Below are 18,566 nucleotides of genomic sequence, written 5' to 3'. Positions count from 1 at the left end.
TGTTAAAGGAACTGAAAAGAAATTTCATTTAGTTGTATTTATTTTATTATTAAGATGAGTAGCCACAATGCACAAGGAACCCTGGTGATGCAATGGTTAAGCGCTCAGCTGCTAACCAAAACGTTGGAGTTTTGAACCCACTCAGTGGCTTCATGGGAGAAAGAGAGTAGAAAACCATATGGGGAAGTTCTACTCTGTCATATGGGATCACCATGAGTCAAAATCAACTCAACAACACTTAACAACAACAAAGCCACAATGCACACATGAAATCATTATATTTTCACTCATTTACTTCAGCATTAACAAGTTAAGGGACTGTGCCTTCAACTTCACTAACTCTACAAAACTTCTAAACATTAGCAGAAAAAGACAACAAATCTTCCCTTCTTGGATTTATGAAAAAAAGTATACCCCATGAAACATTAGCTATCCCAATCCATGTTTGCTTTCTTCATGTAAGCCACCAAACTTTTGTGTTGCCGCTCTCTATTGCATCTTAGATCTAGACAGTAAACCTTATTCTGGAGTGGGAATGAAGGTGAGAGTGCTTCCCATTATTCTTATGGAGTTACAGCATCATAGTTTCTGTGTGATTCTGTGTGATTCTGATATTGTGGCCCAGAAGATTGGGCTACGATGCATGCTTTGGGATTCATAAAATCTAACCCTAAACGCGTTGGAGAGGTAGCAGTGCTGACTTCAGAGAAGCTGAGTAGGTTTCCCACTAGAATACATTTTGTTAAGTCAGAAACAGCTATGAAATGGCCCAGGTTGTCCATTTATGATTTAGAGCCATAAAGTACCCATCCTAAGGCTGGTCCAGTTGATTTAACAGACTGATTCTTACCTTCTCCACACACAATTATAGACCTAGCTCTTCATGACTGCCTATGTATGCATGAGCCTGGCCAGCTCACTAAAGTCAATTTCTAGGCAGAACTGACAGTAATGTCCCAAGTCAGCTTACTTTATATATTCATGCTCTTTGAGAATCAATGGCCTGGTTATTCATTATTAGTTATGACCTCCTAGTTACGCATTTACGCCTATCCTGTACTCAGTTAAGCAGAGCTTTAAAGGCAAATCTAAATCCCAGCCTCACCACTTACTAGCTCCACGACCATGTACAAATTATTAATTCCCTCTAAGCCTCAGTTTTCTTATCTCTAAAGTGGAGACAATAAGAATTCCTCCTAGAACTGTTAGGCTGACTAGATGAGTTAATGTTTTGAAAGCTTTAAAAACAGTGCCTGGTACAGAGTAAGCATAAAATCACAAGCACTCAGTAAATGCTGGCTTCATCATTAGCATTACTGTAAAGTCTCAGAAGCATTGTTGAAGAAAGTCTTTGATTAGCAAGGCTTTGAGGAGGTTTAAAATGAAGCCATTAGGAATCGATTAAAGGCACAGGTTGCTAGACTACTTTTAACTTATAATATTTTAAGGGTTATCATTAATTCTTCATTCAGTATTTACTGAGCATCTCCTGAGTGCATGCACCTGACTAGACTCTATGCGGAAAAAGAAAATTTCTCCAAAATCCTTACATTACTATGGGAATATAAGACAAATACATACATCAGTATGATGTGGGGAAAACTATGGCTAGTGGGGTAATTCACTTCTGGTATGGGGATTGTTGTTGTTAGGTGCCATCGAGTTGGTTCCAACTCATAGAGACCCTACATACAAGAGAACAACACACTGCCCAGTCCTGCGCCATCCTCGCAATCATTGCTATGTTTGAGCCCATCGTTGCAGCCACTGTGTCAGTCCATCTCATTAAGGGATTATATACGCTATACAATACTTCTAAAGGAAGAAAAGACTTTTTTATTCTGAATGTATTCCTTTGATTCCGTCCATTCATTGCTTAGTAAAACTGATTTCCAAATGGAATCTCCAAGGGTACATATTAAAATCTTTTATCAGTCAATATTTAGTGTATACCTACTATGCATTAAACATGCATTCCACTATACTACACACAACACTCAGGGAGAAAAATGGTCCGTATTATTTTACCAATAAAATCTTGTGCTTATTTTAGGGAAAAAAAAAAAAAAACTAATCAGGACATTCTCTTTAATTTGGCAAAATTTTAATCCCTACTTAATTACCTCCTGAGGAAAACCACAGGATTCGCCTCAGTTTATATTAAGTAAAAACAACCCTTGCTGTAATAGATGTGAATCAAAATGTTTACACTGTCTGAAATACTGGAGTTGTATGGAGAAACCAACTCATTTATAAGACTATTTTTCTCACTTTCTTCCCTCCCTCCCTTCCTCCCTCCCTCCCTTGTACCCTTCCTCCCTCCCTCTCTCTCTTTTCTCTCTCTCTCTCTTTCTTTCTAAGAAACTGTGTTTTAAAGGTGAAAACCAGATTTAGGAATAACACAGATCTTGAGTTTAGTCCTTAGCTTTGTAACATACTACACACCAGTTGTATAAGCCAAGACAAATGATTTCTCTGAGCCAGTTTCCTCCGCTGTAAAATAGGAACAGCTCTCACAGCACTCTGCATGCACCTTGTGGTTCTTGTATTATTCTGTTAACTTGTTTACAACTAAGTCTCCCCCACCAGATTGTTTCTTAGAAACGGTTACCACGTCTTGCTCATCTTTTATCCTCAAAGTACCTCATATAGAGCTTTGCACATATTAAAATCAAACCAAACCCATTGCTGTAGAGCGAATTCCAACTCACAGTGACCTTATATGTGTAGAATAGAACTGCTTTCTAGGGAGTTCAAGGCTGTGACCTTTAGGAAGCAGACCGTGAGGTCTTTTTCCTGAGGCTTCTCTGGATGGGTTTGAACTGCCACCCTTTCATTTATAGTAAAGCACGTAAGCATTTGTGATACCCAGGGACTCCATTTGCACATATTAAATAGTCACTAAATATCTGACAGTGGCTACAACAACAGACTCAAACACAACAATGATTGTGAGGATGGCACAGGACCAGGCAGCATTCCTTTCTGCTGTCCATAGGGTCACTATGAGTCAGAACCAGCTTCAGGCCTACCTTTAACCAGTAAACTAAAATATTTTTATTTCAGGTACTTTGTCATAGAGACAGCTTCCAAATTTCCTGCTACACTGGGAAACCCTGGTGGCATAGCAGTTAAGCACTACGGCTACTAACCAAAAAGTTGGCAGTTCGAATCCACCAGCCACTCCCTGGACACTCTATGGGGCAGTTTTACTCTGTCCTATAGGTTTGCTATGAGTCAGAATCGACTCAATGGCAACGAGTTTATGTTTTTTTTTTTTTTTTTAATGTTTATCCAACATTCAGTTAAAAGAAATAACATTGACAAAGGATTATCTAAGGTCCTTTATGTCATCTTAACCCATTAAACCCATTGCCATTGAGTCAATTTCGACTCATAGTAACCCTATACGGCAAAATACAACTGCCCATAGGGTTTTTAAGGCTGTCACCTTTACAGAAGCAGATTGCCACATTTTTCTTCTGAGGAGCAGCTGGCATGTTTCCAATCGCCAACTAGCAGCCAAGCGTTTCAACCACTGTGCCACCAGTGCTTGTTTATGTCATCTTAAAAACTCTAAATATTATTTTTCAATAATCCCCTGAACACTCTGATTCAGTAAGTCTGAGATCCCATCAGTGATGCCAGTGCTGACAGTCAGTGAACTCTACGCTCTACCTGTCCCAACACTAAGTCACTGTCTTATAGTTTGTCCCTGGTGCAAATTTTTTGGTCCCTATGGAAATGTTTCTCCTGGGCACTGCTTGGGCATTATACAATTATCCAAAAACATTTTTAAAGTGTACTTTTAAAAGTCCTGAGACAAGTTGTGTTCTATTTACTTGCAAGGGTATTTTTGAGGACATTCATTATTCATTACATTCTATGGAGCTTCTCTCAGAGGATCCACAGAGAAGATTCCTCTCTGGGTTTGGTATTAGGATGAGCTGTGCTCCTTCTGAGCAACTCTCTTGGTTTTGTATTGCAAACACTGTCAATATTATAAACCTATTGTCTTTCCTTCTTCTCTGTGGCTGCTAGAAATCTCAGGGACAGATATGTGGGTCAGTTATTTATAGAGAATGGCAGGGTCTTAGCACCTGGATTTGATGTACAATCTCACCTTAAATAATTCATTCAGCTTTTTCTTCTCTTATTTTTCACTGGCCCGTATTTTCCTACATTTTAGCCTTCGTAGTATCATATTTATGTATTTTAAAATTCTGTTCAAAATAAGAGAGTTAAGAAGGAATGAAAGCAGAAAGGAAAAGAGGGATAGATTCATTTTAGGAAGCAGAAAACATACTCATCACAGCTCTTAAACATGCCACCGTTTGTTATTATTGTGTGCCATCGAATGAATTCCGACTCCTAGCGACCCTATAGGACAGAGTAGAACTGCCCCATAGTGTTTCCTAGGCAGTAATATTTATAGGAGAAGATTGCCAGGTGTTTTCTCCCTCAGAGCTGCTCGTGGGTTCGAACCACCAACCTTTTGGTTAGCAGCTGAACATTTAACCAGTGTGCCACCAGGGCTCCTCTATTCCGCTATTGTCTGTTATAAAAACTATAAAGCAGCTAACTGAAATGCTTACTAAGTGACTTAAAATTAGCTTCAAGAAAATTAGGCTCCAGAAATAATTTATAAGATTCCCATTATTGGTGACAATGCGTGATCTTATAGCAATGATATACAAATGCTAGCTGGAGAGGTAGGAAAGGCTCTACACTAGCTGTCTGATTTTTCGGAAGCCACATGAAGCTAGAGCATCAATCTCACCACTCAGACTAGAGGTTAAGGGCTCTCTTAATTCTTGAACCTGATTTCTCTGAAACCCATTCCCAACTCTGAACTTGTAGAGAGCTCCAGGCACACGCATCCAACTCCCTTCTTGACATCTTCATTTGGATTAACAGACGTCTCAGACTTACCCTGCCCCAAGCTGTATTCTTGTTATTTCCCCAAAACCTGCTCCAGCTTCAGCTTCACCATCTCAGTCGATGGCAACTTCATCCTTTCAATTGCTCAGGACAGAATTCATTGGAGCAATCCTTGACTTCTCTTTTCTCTCACATCCTAAATCCAATCCATCAGCAAATCCTTTCAAGTATTTCTAGATGTCAGTCTTTTCCTAACACCTCCACTACTGTCACCCTGGTCTAAGTCATCATTTTCTCTTAGCTGGATTACACTGATAACCTCCTACTCAATCTTCTTCCTTCTAGCCACCCCCGCTCAATACATACGTACACACAATCTATTCTCCTATTGAGCATTTCATTCCTCTATTTAAAAGTCTGGAATGATTCCCCCAGTTCATTCAGAGTAAAAGCCATACTCCTTCCAAGGGCTTACAAGGGATCCAGTTCTCTGTTACTTCACTGGCTTCTTCCCCTTCTAACCCACCTCTTATTCCCTATGCTCCAGCCCACATCAGCCCCTTGGCCTTTCTCAAAATGCTTAGAACACCTCCCACTATTGCCGTAGCTGTTTCCTCTGCCAAGAGTGCTATTGCCCCACATATCCACTTAACTTTGGTCCCTGGGTGGCACAAGCAGTTACTCTACCACTAGCCAAAAAGTTGGTGGTTGGAACCCACCCGGAGGCACCTTGGAAGATAGGCCTGGTGATCTGCTTCTGAAAGGTCACAGTCTTGAAAACCCTAGGTTGTGTAGTTCTACTCTACACACATGAGGTCACTATGAGTCAGAATTGACAGGACAGCAACAAACTACACCCACTCAACTAGCTCCATTCCTCTCGTAAATAATTCTTTGCTCAAATCTCCTATTCTCAATGTGGTCAACCCTGACCACTCTCTTTAATATTGAGGCCTACTTTTTACTCTGTTATTAACCTTACCCTGCTCAACAATTTATTTTTTCTACAATATTTATTTTCTAACATACTGGATAATTAACTTACTCAAATATTGCTTACTGTCTCCTTGCAAAATTGAGAACTCCATGAGGGCAGAAGTCTTTGTCTATTGTGTTCAGTAATGGATTCCAAGGGCTCAATTAAATGCCTAGTGCATATGAGCAGTCTGTAAACATCTATGAATACGTGTTCTTGAGGAGCTCCCAGAGGTGAGCAATGACTGACCCAGCCATGGTAACTAACTTCTAGAGACTATTGAATAGCCTGAATCATTTACTATTTCGTCAAAATTATATACTGGGGTTACTATGGGCCAGGCAGTTTTCTATATGTCAGGAATTTGATGGTTAACAAACAGGCACAATAACTTCCTCTTCTCAAGTATAGCAGAGATCTTATTAAGAATTCAGGGTTATGGAAGAACAATGATGAATCCATGAAACATATCATAACATGCAGGAATCTGGAAGGCATTATGCCAAGTGAAATTAGTCAGTTGCAAAAGGACAAATATTGTATAAGACCACTATTATAAGAACTGGAGAAATAGTTTAAACAGAGAAGAAAATATTCTTTGAAGGTTACGGGAGAGGGGAGGGAGAGAGGGAGGGGGTTCTCATTAATTAGATAGTAGATAAGAACTATTTTAGGAGAAAGGAAAGCCAACATGCAATACAGAAGAGGTCAGCACAACTGGACTAAACCAAAAGCAAAGAAGTCTCCTGAATAAACCAAATACTTCCAAGGCCAGCATAGCAGGGGTGGGGGTTTGGGGACCACGGTTTCAGAAGACATCTAAGTCAATTGGCATAATAAAATCTATTAAGATAACATTCTGCATCTCACTTTGGAGAGTGGCATCTGGAGTCTTAAATGCTAGCAAGCGGCCATCTAAGATGCATCAATTGGTCTCAACCCACCTGGAGCAAAGGAGAATGAAGAACACCAAAGACACAAGGTAATTACAAGCCCAAGAGACAGAAAGGGCCACATAAACCAGAGGCTACATTAGCCTGAGACCAGATGAACTAGATGGTGCCCGGCTACAACCAATGACTGCTCGGACCAGGAACACAACAGAGAACCCCTGACGGAGCAGGAGAGCAGTGGGAAACAGATCCCAAATTCATGTAAAAAGACCAGACTTAACGGTCTGACTGAGACTAGAAGGATCCCAGTGGTCATGGTCCCCAGACCTTCTGTTAGTCCAAGACAGGAACCATTCCGAAAGCAAACTCTTCAGACAGGGATTGGACTAGACAATGGGATAGAAAATGATACCGGTGAAGAGTAAGCTTCCTGGATCAAGTAGACACATGAGACTATGTGGGCATCTCCTGTCTAGAGGGGAGATGGGAGGGTGGAGGTGGTCAGAAGCTGGCCGAATGGACATGAAAACAGAGAGTGGAGGGAAGGAGCGTACCGTCTAATAAGGGGGAGAGCGATTAGGAGTATATAGCAAGATGTGTATAAATTTTTGTATGAGAGACTGACTTGATTTGTAAACATCCACTTAAAGCACAATAAAAGCTAAAAAAAAAAAAAAAGAATTCAGGGTTTTGAGATAACCACCTGAGAATTTAAGTTAGTCTTTTTCTCAAATTTAGCCTCACCAAAGAGGAATGAAAGCTATTTTTTTCTGTCACTATATCCCCCAGAAGATACCAAGAATTTTATGTCCTTAAAGCTCATCTTTCTGAGTAATTAGGATGAAAAGGAGAAGTTCCCACTGGGCAGTGGCCTGAAAGAGAACCCTAAATGGGCCTTTGCATCAGGAAGGTCAAAGCCCAGAAGGATCAAAGGAGGTAACAAGGATGGAAATATCCCCAGCCCTGGGAGTCTGATAGTTTCCAGATAACTTAGAAAAGATAGGAACTGCAACTCTACAGAGTGTAAGATATATGTACCCATTTGACTTGTAGCTTTCAGGTGACAGAATCACGACAGGATGGTTGCTGGCAGCCTGTGAGGGAGAAAAAATTAGTACTGAGCACTGAAGCTTTGGGAACTAAAGCAAAATTCCCCCAGCAGCCTCAGAGTGAAACCAGCTGCCAGTGGAGCCACTCAAATTGAATAAACTCCACTTGAAACACAGAAGTGACCAGTAAGGACAGGACCAAACCCCACTGCTCATCTATTTTCTAGAACTGAGCAAACTTTGGGATTCTCATGTATATGCAGGAGAAAGGGCGAGTCCTCAAGACTGATATTTGTTTTCCATTCAATCTTGGTCACAAAAAAAAAGCCAAAGATTTAGCTTTTTCAACATCTTAATAAGAAATACAATCTGTAAATTCATAGAAACCAAGGATAATATGCCATTTGTCTGTCACCTCCATCGCAACTAATGCAATCCCTTCCACATAGTAACTCATCAAGAAATGAATGAACAGTGATTTAAAATGTGATGAATGGAAATCTGTATTCTGCAGTAGTTTAATGCTTTTCTAGAAAAACACTGCTTTACTTCTGCTGCCAATGTGCATGGTACTGGGGTTTTATTTTTGGTTTGGGGCTTGAAATTTTTATTTTTTCTTATCACTAGGACTCCATTTTCTGGTACAACAAAAGAATCCCTTCCCTACCTCCCCCAACTCCAGCTCTCCATACAACTTGCTTCCCTTTTGCTCAGCTGTTCTCTTGCTCATATTTGGGAAGTTGTTCATTTATGTTAAAAACTTACTTTTAAGCTCTTGCTTCAAAAAAGAAAAAGCCTTACTGTCATGCTGGGTTATTCAGCAGCAATCTATTCCCCTCCATGGGATAAACTCAGCCTTCACCCCCATAGTTTATCTGCTCTGGGAGCTGGGTTACTGCCTCATAAAACAGCACAACAGCACTACTATCACATAATCATTACCATTACCTCACTATCAGCATACAGATCCTTCCAATCCTGAACATTTTACCTCTCTAATCTTGCTGTCTATTCTCTCCTGCTGTGAAACTGGTGTGTTGCATTTTCTCCGAGACTTAATGTAATCACAAATGGAAAAATAAAATATATTCTTTAACTAGACTGCATTTTATTGATATCATTCTGTTATACAGGAATGTAAAAGCTCCACAGTTCATCCAAGTAAACAAAATAAATGGGTGGGTGGCAGTGGAAAGTAGATCAAAGTTAGATGCATATTTTATTCCCTAATCTTATCATTCTGGCCTTTGTACTGTTATTTAGAACAGGTTTAAAATGATATTCTAGATTAGGAATTGCAAGGTCAGAAGTGGAATTGCCCCCACCCTACAGGGTCGCTATGAGTTGGAATCGACTCGAGGGCAATGGGTTTGTTTTTGGTTTTAAGTGGGGCTGAGAAGAAGCACTGCCACTTTACCTACGTGTACCAGCAGCTAGAATTTATCACTGTTTAATTAGGCCTTCTCCCTGGCCAGGTAAAGTTCCAAGGGATATTCAAAGTGGGTTCCTTCCTTGATCACTCTGACAAAAATGAGCAATCCTACTCTATGTGGAAGACCAGATCCATGCCTTCCAACAGCTTAAAAGGAGCAGGCATTGTACTTTAATACTCAGAACTCAAATAAAAGAAATTTAAGAAAAATTTTATAGCACCAGCTGTGAAATCAAATTATAAAGAGTTCACATTGGTTTTGCTATGTCCATAGAGCTTTTCTTTATGTATGTTTTCCCATGGAGGGTTTGTATTTTACATTAGTAACATAGAAAATTAGAAAATAAAAAACATGAAGAAAAAAATAAATGAAGTGTTAAAAAAAGAGAAAAATACTATCTTCAAAAGTCCCATCAGTCTTAAATAATCACAGTTAATAGGTGATTATCCTCTCAGACTTTTTTATATTCAAATAGCGAAAACAAAATATTTCTTTTTCAAAAAATTGAATTACTACTGTATACCTTTTGTGCTACTTAATTCACTTAACAATATACCATAAAGTCTTTTTCTGTCAGTAAACAGTGATGTAGGTTAATCTACTTTTTCTAATGAGGCCCTTCCATTCTAAGGGTACCTACTAGTCCAAGAGATTCATAGAAACTTCAGCGTAGAGACTAGGGAACCAACAGAAACATTTTAGGAAAACAAGAGAAAAATGTCTACAGTGGGGATGAGATATTGGAAAAAAAGTAGAAAGCTGAAAAACAAAAATATAAAAAGGCTGCAAACAGCACACAAATTAAGTATAATTTTACTCCTATGGCACTCTGAAACATAAAGAGAAAATGATTAATAGTGGCCCTATTCCACAGGAATAGGGAATAATAAGAATATATGCTATAAATTTCTTCCTAATGAAGAAAATGAAGAAAAATGCCAGGAAAATTAACTGAGAAAATATTGTCAATGGATGGTTAGATAATCTCAAGGATACAAATTCAACTCTATATCCCTAGCTTTCCTATCCATTTTTCTCAGAATAAGTCAATGGGACTCCTGCTTCCTCCTATGACTTAGGATTTGTAATACCTGATAACTTCTTCCCATACAAAAAAATTGTATAAGGATTAATGATACGAAATATAATAACTGTAAATCACTCAGTTCCAATTCTGCATTAAAATGTATCAAATGCCTACATGTATTAGGAGCTGGGGTGTATGTTCAGAAAGCTCCTCAAAGAATCTCAAGCTAGTGGGGGAAACCAGTGACTAGGACCATCTAAAAGTCAAACAATGTAACACAGCACAGTGTATTGAGGAAGGACAGATACCCTAATGACTCCCTTACCATGGTCTGGGGAAAGACTCAAGAGCATGAAGGATCTGAAACAGATATAAAAAACAAGTGGTTCTATGCCAGTTCTTCAAAGGCCAGAATCTAAAACTCAATTCATGCTATGCCCAAAGGTTTGCTAAAACCCTACAGCTCAGTTGGGGTGGTTATATAAGTCCAGTCCCCATATTGACCCACACTCTGTTCTGCCCTCCTCCATATAAAAGCAGAGTCTTATGCCATAAAGTTAAAAGCATTTGCACTTTTTGACTCAAGGAGCAATTCCCAAATTTTCCTAATAAAAAAAAGAAAAAAAAATTTTTTTTTAAATTAACTACAGCAGGTTAATACCACTGCGACCAGCAATAGTGCCCAGCCATGTGTATGAGGACCACGATCAGGCTCACATGATTCAGTACTGGGAAATGCTGAAATTTTACATGTAACTATGCGTGTGACAAGTGATCAGAAAACTTTTAGGTAAATATGACTAAAATGTTGATTTGGGCTTTTAGTTGAATGATGCCATTGTCTTCTAAATGATTAATAAGAAAATACATCTTTTATTCCCTTGTCATGTCAAGTCTTGTCTCTTGTCACATGGTGGACAGTTAGTGGAAACAGCAAAGAGGCAGTAATGTGAGGAGGTCACAGTTTACTTCATAGAGGCAGCTGTCAACACATCTGAAATAGCCAAGAGCCAGGGAGGACAGAAACAATATAGAAAAGAGCCCCAGGATATGGGAGAAAATACATTTTTCTTGTTTAACACCAGGAAAGGCTATAAATCCATCTATGGCAGTAACAGGGCATTGCCCACAAAGAATTCTCAAAAAGAACATGAGTTGATCACATTTGTATTTAGGAGGAGATGTACTCTCTGAATTTTCAGTATACACTTAGTTTTATAAAGTAGCAAAACAACCTACATTGCTATAGAAATACAGCAACACAGTACAACTTGAGCAGAAAGTATCTGTAACATAAGGTTACCCTTATATTGGCTGGAACTTCCTTGGCCCTTGAGACCTGGATAGGACTTCCTCCTCAAAGGTCTGGGAAGCCCTACATCTCCTAAAGATTTCCCCTAGTTCTTCGCATCAAAGCTGTCATGCTTTAGGACCCTGTATCCATCTGGAGGTAGTCGTCCTATTCAATTTCCAATTGTTAAAGAAGGTCTGAATGATAAGGTGACAAATGAGCTGAGACATAAAGGAAAAGAAGAGTAGCAAATCCCGCAAATACTTGGGGGAAGAGGGAGCCAGGCAAAGGGAAATGCAAAGGCCCTGAAGTAGCACTGTGTTTGCTGTATGCTACGAGCAGTAAGGGGGCCAGTGTCAAGTAAAAACGAGCAATAGAGAGGGTTTTGGAGATGAAACAGAAAGGAATACATGGGGTACATATCACTTATGTCACCAGTGGAGAAAGTAAGGATCTAGATTTTGTTATGATAAGATGAGAAGCCATTGGATGGTCTGAGTAACACAGTTTGACTTTTGATAGAATCACTCTGGCTACCATGCAAAGAATTAACTATACGGGTACAAGATAGAAGCAGGAAGATAAGTTAGGAGACTACTGCAACAATCCAGGCAAATATTGTTCTCAGAGGAATTCTCCTACCAGCTATTCAGAGAATAAAATATTCTTTACATTTTTACATTAAAAACAGAAGCTGGAATAACTACAGCACTACAAATTACAAATAACTACAATTCTTTAATAACTTCCAATAAAGGGAATCATTATCTCAGCAGGGCAAAATGCAGTAAGACAGTAGGAAATCAACAGACAATGTACATCCAGCACAACAAATGAAAACATAGATCTCAAGTCACAACTTAAATCCAAGATTCTAATCCAATCACTTTTGATTAAGGCCTTCATCAATATCCAAGTGGAAAAAAAAAATGACAAATGCCACGGTAGTTATAGCTGTATATTATTTGTAATTATAAATCTAGGAAATATCCAGATATTTTTAAATAATTTATTCCAAAATGCATGCATTTAAATCTCATATAATATTTCCCATTACGTATATAAAGTTCCAACTTAAATGACCTCTTCTGACATTGTTAAGGAGAAGAGACTGACTACATGGACATTAGAAACACTGGAATGAGCTGTCTTGGATAAAGTCTAAATCGTGCAGAAAAAATGAGCACTACACCTCGTAGGAACGGTGAGTTGTACAGGGATTAAAACCAAAAAAAACCAAACCCGCTGCCGGCAAGTCGATTCCAACTCATACACCTGTTTAAATATGTCACCTCTTAAGTTTCATGCTCTATTCCTTGAAATGTTATTCCTCTTTATTTACCTTGGAACTTTTACCCCATATTATGATAAAAGCAGATTAAAATCCCAGGAACTTATTAGCTATTCCCCAAAAGCACTCCCATTCTCCCGTGGCAACGTAATACATTTGAAGCAGAGCCCATCTGTATTAAACTAAAGGAGGACCCTGCCAGAGATCTCAGCTAAAATCTATCACTTGCTTCTCTTTCCTATCATCTGAAATGTTTTTGAAGTAAATCAAAGGTACATCTAAAATAGAACTTTATTTTTAACTTCTGTTGCCACATGAAAAGACTGGGTTCTCAATGATGCTGATCTACTGGTGAAGTAAAGAAACCAAGGTGGTCAGGAAGGCAGCTCAAAGTTTTCCCAAAGTCCTTGGTCAGCTTTCATGTACATCAAAACGATGGCCTCTGACAACTGAAAGCCTTCGTCTACTCACAGCCTCTCTCACCACGCCATTCATGCTGTGTGGTTTCAGGGGCTCTTCCTTTCCAAGTGAGAATGTCAAAAAGAAGGTGTTGGCTGTTCATATTTCTCCTTTTGTGAGAGTAAGGTCTTTTCAAAGTAACCCAGATAAAATGGGTTCCCTTCTATTTCTAAGAGCCACGGAAACTATTTTTAAAAGGATATATATCCTTCTCGTCAAACATGATCTTAGTTTTTCTCCAGTGTGCTGTGGATATTCTTTCACTTTATATTAAGAGCATTATCTTTCAGGGGGAAAAAACCAACGTGCCAAATCTGACACTTAAAGGTATTGTTATAAATTAGGCAATTTTCAACTGTAAGGGAAAGAATAGTGAAAAATCTTTAAGATACACTTAAAATATCCATTAGCCAGAGAAGGACTGCACCAGGGTTAAAAATTACCGGAAAAACAACTTGTAAGCATTACCATGAAGAAGCTGAGTGCCTAAGGCAATGATCCTGACCACTGCAGAAGCCAGTGATAGGCCTCTGGTGTCTGTTCCACACCTCCTTAATAGGCCTGGAAGCTACAGACACTTAATTATTAGATTATATAACTCCCACTGCTAAAAGTTAGCGCAACATTCTACGGTTTTACTGCAACTGTGCTGCTTTTCAACCAGGGTGCGATTCCATCAGCTCACTCATCTGCGTCTTTATGCTACTCAATCCTGGCTTCCCGGGGCTTTTCTTTAATTGGCTCAGCCTTTTTCTGCCCTCAATCAGCCTGATTTTATCCTTTGGGTTCTCAGTGAAAATGACTGAATCTGAAATTTGGGAGCCAAAGTCTTACAGCAATGTCAGATGGATTTATCAATCTAAACTTCTATATTTAGAGAATACTTCTTTCTGTGATTCATGAAGACATGTCTTCACAAGTTTCTGAAGTCTTTATCAGGCAGGCTAGGGAAACTCTGACGCAACCACTCACAATACTATAGAGTTAAGTTGCAGCAGCTGACAATTACAACGCTGTAGAAAGCCACTGGTCAAAGAATAGCAAAAGACCTGGCTTGGTTATATTTTTTTCACCATATGTCTTTGGGCAAGCAACACCATCACTCTGAGTTTCAGTTTAATCACCTATAAATTGGGCATTATACCACCCACCTCAAAGGGTTTTAACAGAAACAAACAAACATAACCCATTGCTCTCAAGTTGATTCTGACTCATAGTGACCCTACACAGCCAAGCAGAACTTCCCCCATAGGGTTTCCAAGGAGCTGCTGGTGGATTCTAACTGCCGACCTTTGGGTTAGCAGCCATAGCTCTTAACCACTGTGCCACCAGGGCTCCAAGTCAAAGGGTTTTAGTGAGAGGTAACGAAACAATAAATGATGAAATGCTTTACAAATTATTAAATGCTATAGAAATTAAAATATTAGATGATTGTTAGTATTCTCAAGCCCTGGTTTCCTTATCACTGCAAAAGTGATGAGGGCCTGATGATGTTTTTAACTAAAAAGTCTATTAAGATGACCTACATTAACACGTGCAATCAAGTTCACTGTTCTAATGGGTTTACTGAAATTTCTACTGTTAAAACAACTTGGAAAGAACCTCAATAAAACTCTGAACAAAAGTTAATGACATGGTATGACACTGTATAGAGGAAAAACCAAAAGATTTATGGCCGTTGACATTACTCAGCCATCAGCCATCTACTCCTAAAAATCATCTGCCTCAATGATACAAGGATATTATGCCACCTTCAAGGTTTCAACCATCACCTCCGCTAAGAGAATACAAACGTGCTGCAAATCTCTCTCCTGGGTCTTAATTCAAGTCCCCAACTTCCTGGAATCATGAGTTCCAGGTTTTCACCTGACACTAAAATTGAGTTCATTTCAATTGTCTAAATTTAGATTTGCCTATTTTTCATCAATGACGTCACATTCTCTCCATCACCCAGGTTAGTACTCTATCCATTCCTCCTTCAAAAATATCTTACGATAATAATTTCCTTATATTGCAACCATTAACTGTCTAGTATACCTTTATCCAGACAGTTAACAGTTGGAATACAAGGAAATTATTATTGTAGTATGTTTTAAAGGAGGAATGGATGGAGTACTAGCCTGGGTGATGAAGAAAATGTGAGGCCACTGATGAAAAATACGCCAAGTCTAAATTTGGACAATTGAAATGAACTCAATTTTAATGTCATTAAACCATTAACTGTCTAGTACGCCTTTATCCTTGGGCAAATCTGCTACAAAAGACCTCTTTCACGTGTTAAAAAGCAAAGATGTCACTCTGAGGACAAAGGTGCATCTGACCGAAGCCATGGTATTTTCAATTGCCTCATATACATGTGATAACTGGACAATGAATAAGGAAGACCAAAGAATTGACGCCTTTGAATTACAGTATTGCTAGGAATATTGACTATACCATGGATTGCCAGAAGGACGAACAAATCTGTCTTGGAAAAAGTACAGCCAGAATGCTCCTTAGAAGCAAGGATGGTGAGACTTTGTCTCACATACTTTGGACATGTTATCAGGAGGAGCCAGTCCCTAGAAAAGGACATCATGCTTGGTAAAGTAGAAGGTCAGCAAAAAAGAGGAAGACCCTCAATGAGATGGACTGACACAGTGGCTACAGCAATGGGCTCAAACAGAGCAAAGACTATCAGGATGGCACGGGACCATGTGGTGTTTTGTCCTGTTGTACACAGGGTCACTATCAGTCAGAAGTGACTTGATGGCACCTAACAACAACACACCTTTATCATCTCAATCCTAGACTAACTGATACGTTTCCTAATGAGCCTCCATGCCACAGTCCCTCTATTCTATTCTACAGATGGCAAAATTAATTTTTTTCTTCTAAAATTTATTTAGTTCTTGTTGACAATGTACATAGCAAAACATATACCAATTCAACAGTTTCTACATGTACAATTTAGTGACACTGATTACATTCTCTGAGTTGTGTTACCATCCTTACCCTCCTTTTCTGAGTTGTTCATCCCCCATTAACATAAAGTCACTGCCCCCTAAAGTTCCTTCTTTCACGTTACTGTTGTTGATTTAATCCCATATAGATAGTTCTTAAAAGAGGTCTAGGCAGACTTTTTTTTCACTAGTTAAGTTAAATTATTGTTTGGTTTTAAGATGAGAATTAATTTTCCTACAACTCATTTTCAGGTATTGCTCACTTATTCCAAATAGTCAATACCCCAGTGCCATGCCATGTTTTTGAATTCCAACGTAGGTGACTGTCCTTAACTGAACTCACCCCACAGCAAAGTAATTGCAAGCTTTAGCAAAGTGCATTTAATAATCTGGCTGTAACAATAATATATGACTATGTATTTCCAAATCAGAAAAAAATACATAATGAAGTGCTAAAAATAACTTCCAATCGAGCCTTCTACAAACCTTAGTTATGCATAAAACAGAGCTTCAAACCAGTCCATTCGGGTTCGAACCCCTGCCGAGAATTTACATTTCCAACAAGTTCCCTGCTGAGGATTTGCATTTCCACCTCAGATATACCAAATCAGAATCTATATTTTAACAAGATTTAACAAGATTCTTATCTATAACTTCCAGGAAACTTATTAGAAATGCAAATTCTCAGTAGGGAACTTAGCGGAAATGCAAATTTTCAGCAGGGATTCCAATGGGAAATAACTGGTTTGAAGCCTTGAAATACTTACAAGAAATAAAAGTGGCCGTATCACAGCAACTTTCAGTAGCCAGTTGCCTTGAAGTTCTCCAAGAGCAGCACAAAGTGGGGCTGCCAGCCTGTCAAAAATGTTGAATCAGCCTGGACCAGTCAAAGCAGCAAAAGGGAATGCCCAGCTGCGCTCTTAAGTCAGGTAGGTGACATATGGAGTCTCTGGGTGGTACAAATACCCTTGGCTGCTAACACGCTTGGATGCTAACCAAAGAGTTGGAAGTTCAAGTTCACCCAGCGGGACCTCAGAAGAAAGGCCTGGTGATCTACTTCCAAAAAGTCAGCCACTGAAAACCCTATGGAGCACAGTTCTACTCAGACACACATGGGGTCTCCACAAGTCGGAATCAACTCAATGGCAACCAGTAACTAACTGTCCCAGGTTGCCTGGGACTGAGAGAGCTCTCAGGACACAGGGCTTTCAGTTTTAAATCCTGGGAAAATCCCAGGCCAACAGGGATGAGTTGGTCTCACCCTAGTTAAGGCCATGGTTAGATGTGTCAAGCTGAAGGAGATGCACTAAGCACATTTTAGTCAGGGAAATAAAAGCCATTGGAAGTGGAGCAGAGTTCACAGTCAGAAAGGCCAAAGAAAAGTCAAGCACAGTCACCACCCATCTATCTGTCAGTGGAGGTTTGCATGTTACTATAATGCTGAATAGGTTTCACAGGAGATTTCAGACTAAGACAGACTAGAAAGAAAGGCCTGGAGATTTACTTCCAAAAATCAGCCAATGGATCACAGTAGTCTGATCCCATTGTGTATAAAGTCTCATGAGTCAGGGGCCAACTCAACGGCAGCTAACAACAACAAGAAAACTTGCCTGCCCACTCTGGCCTAGCTGCCCCTTAACTGAATTCCCGTAAGATTTATCCTCTTTTGCATATATTTTAATTAGTCACTACCTTTTACTCTGGAGTCCCCCAGGTTATGCAAATGATTAATATACTTGGCTGCTAATCGAAAGCTTGGAGGTTTAAGTCCATCCAGCAGTGCCTCAGAAAAAGGCCTCAAGATCTAGTTCCAGAAAATCAGCCACTGAAAACCCTGTGGAGCACAGTCCTACTCTGACACACATGGGATTACTATGGGTAAGAACTGACTCAGTGGCCACAACTGGTTATCTTTTACTGATACTTACAATTTTTAGTATAATTGTTTAAGTTCCCCAAATACACCTCAGACCCCCAATGGCAACAACCAGGTTGTACACTTAGTCTCACTGTCCCCAGCACAGGCTTTGCGTGTGTAGCAAAACCAGTTACCATCAGGTTGACTCCAATTCATGGCCAGTCCATGTCTGTCAAAGTCGAGCTGTGTTCCATAGGGTTTTCAATGGCTGATTTTTCAAAAGTAGATCACCAGGCCTTTCTTCCGAGGCTCCTCTGGACTCTGGACTCAAACCTTCAATCGTCCAGCGAGCAGGTTAGTAGCCCAGCACATTAACTGTTACCATGTGTGTAGTAGCAATCGCTTAGGACCTGTAGGGTGTGTCACTGGTACAACAGGTGTCTGGAAGGGATAAATCCTTTCCTTT

Source organism: Loxodonta africana, chromosome 8 (genome assembly GCF_030014295.1).
Source record: "Loxodonta africana isolate mLoxAfr1 chromosome 8, mLoxAfr1.hap2, whole genome shotgun sequence".
NCBI classification, from domain to species: domain Eukaryota; kingdom Metazoa; phylum Chordata; class Mammalia; order Proboscidea; family Elephantidae; genus Loxodonta; species Loxodonta africana.
Note: the sequence above shows the minus strand (reverse complement) of the source record.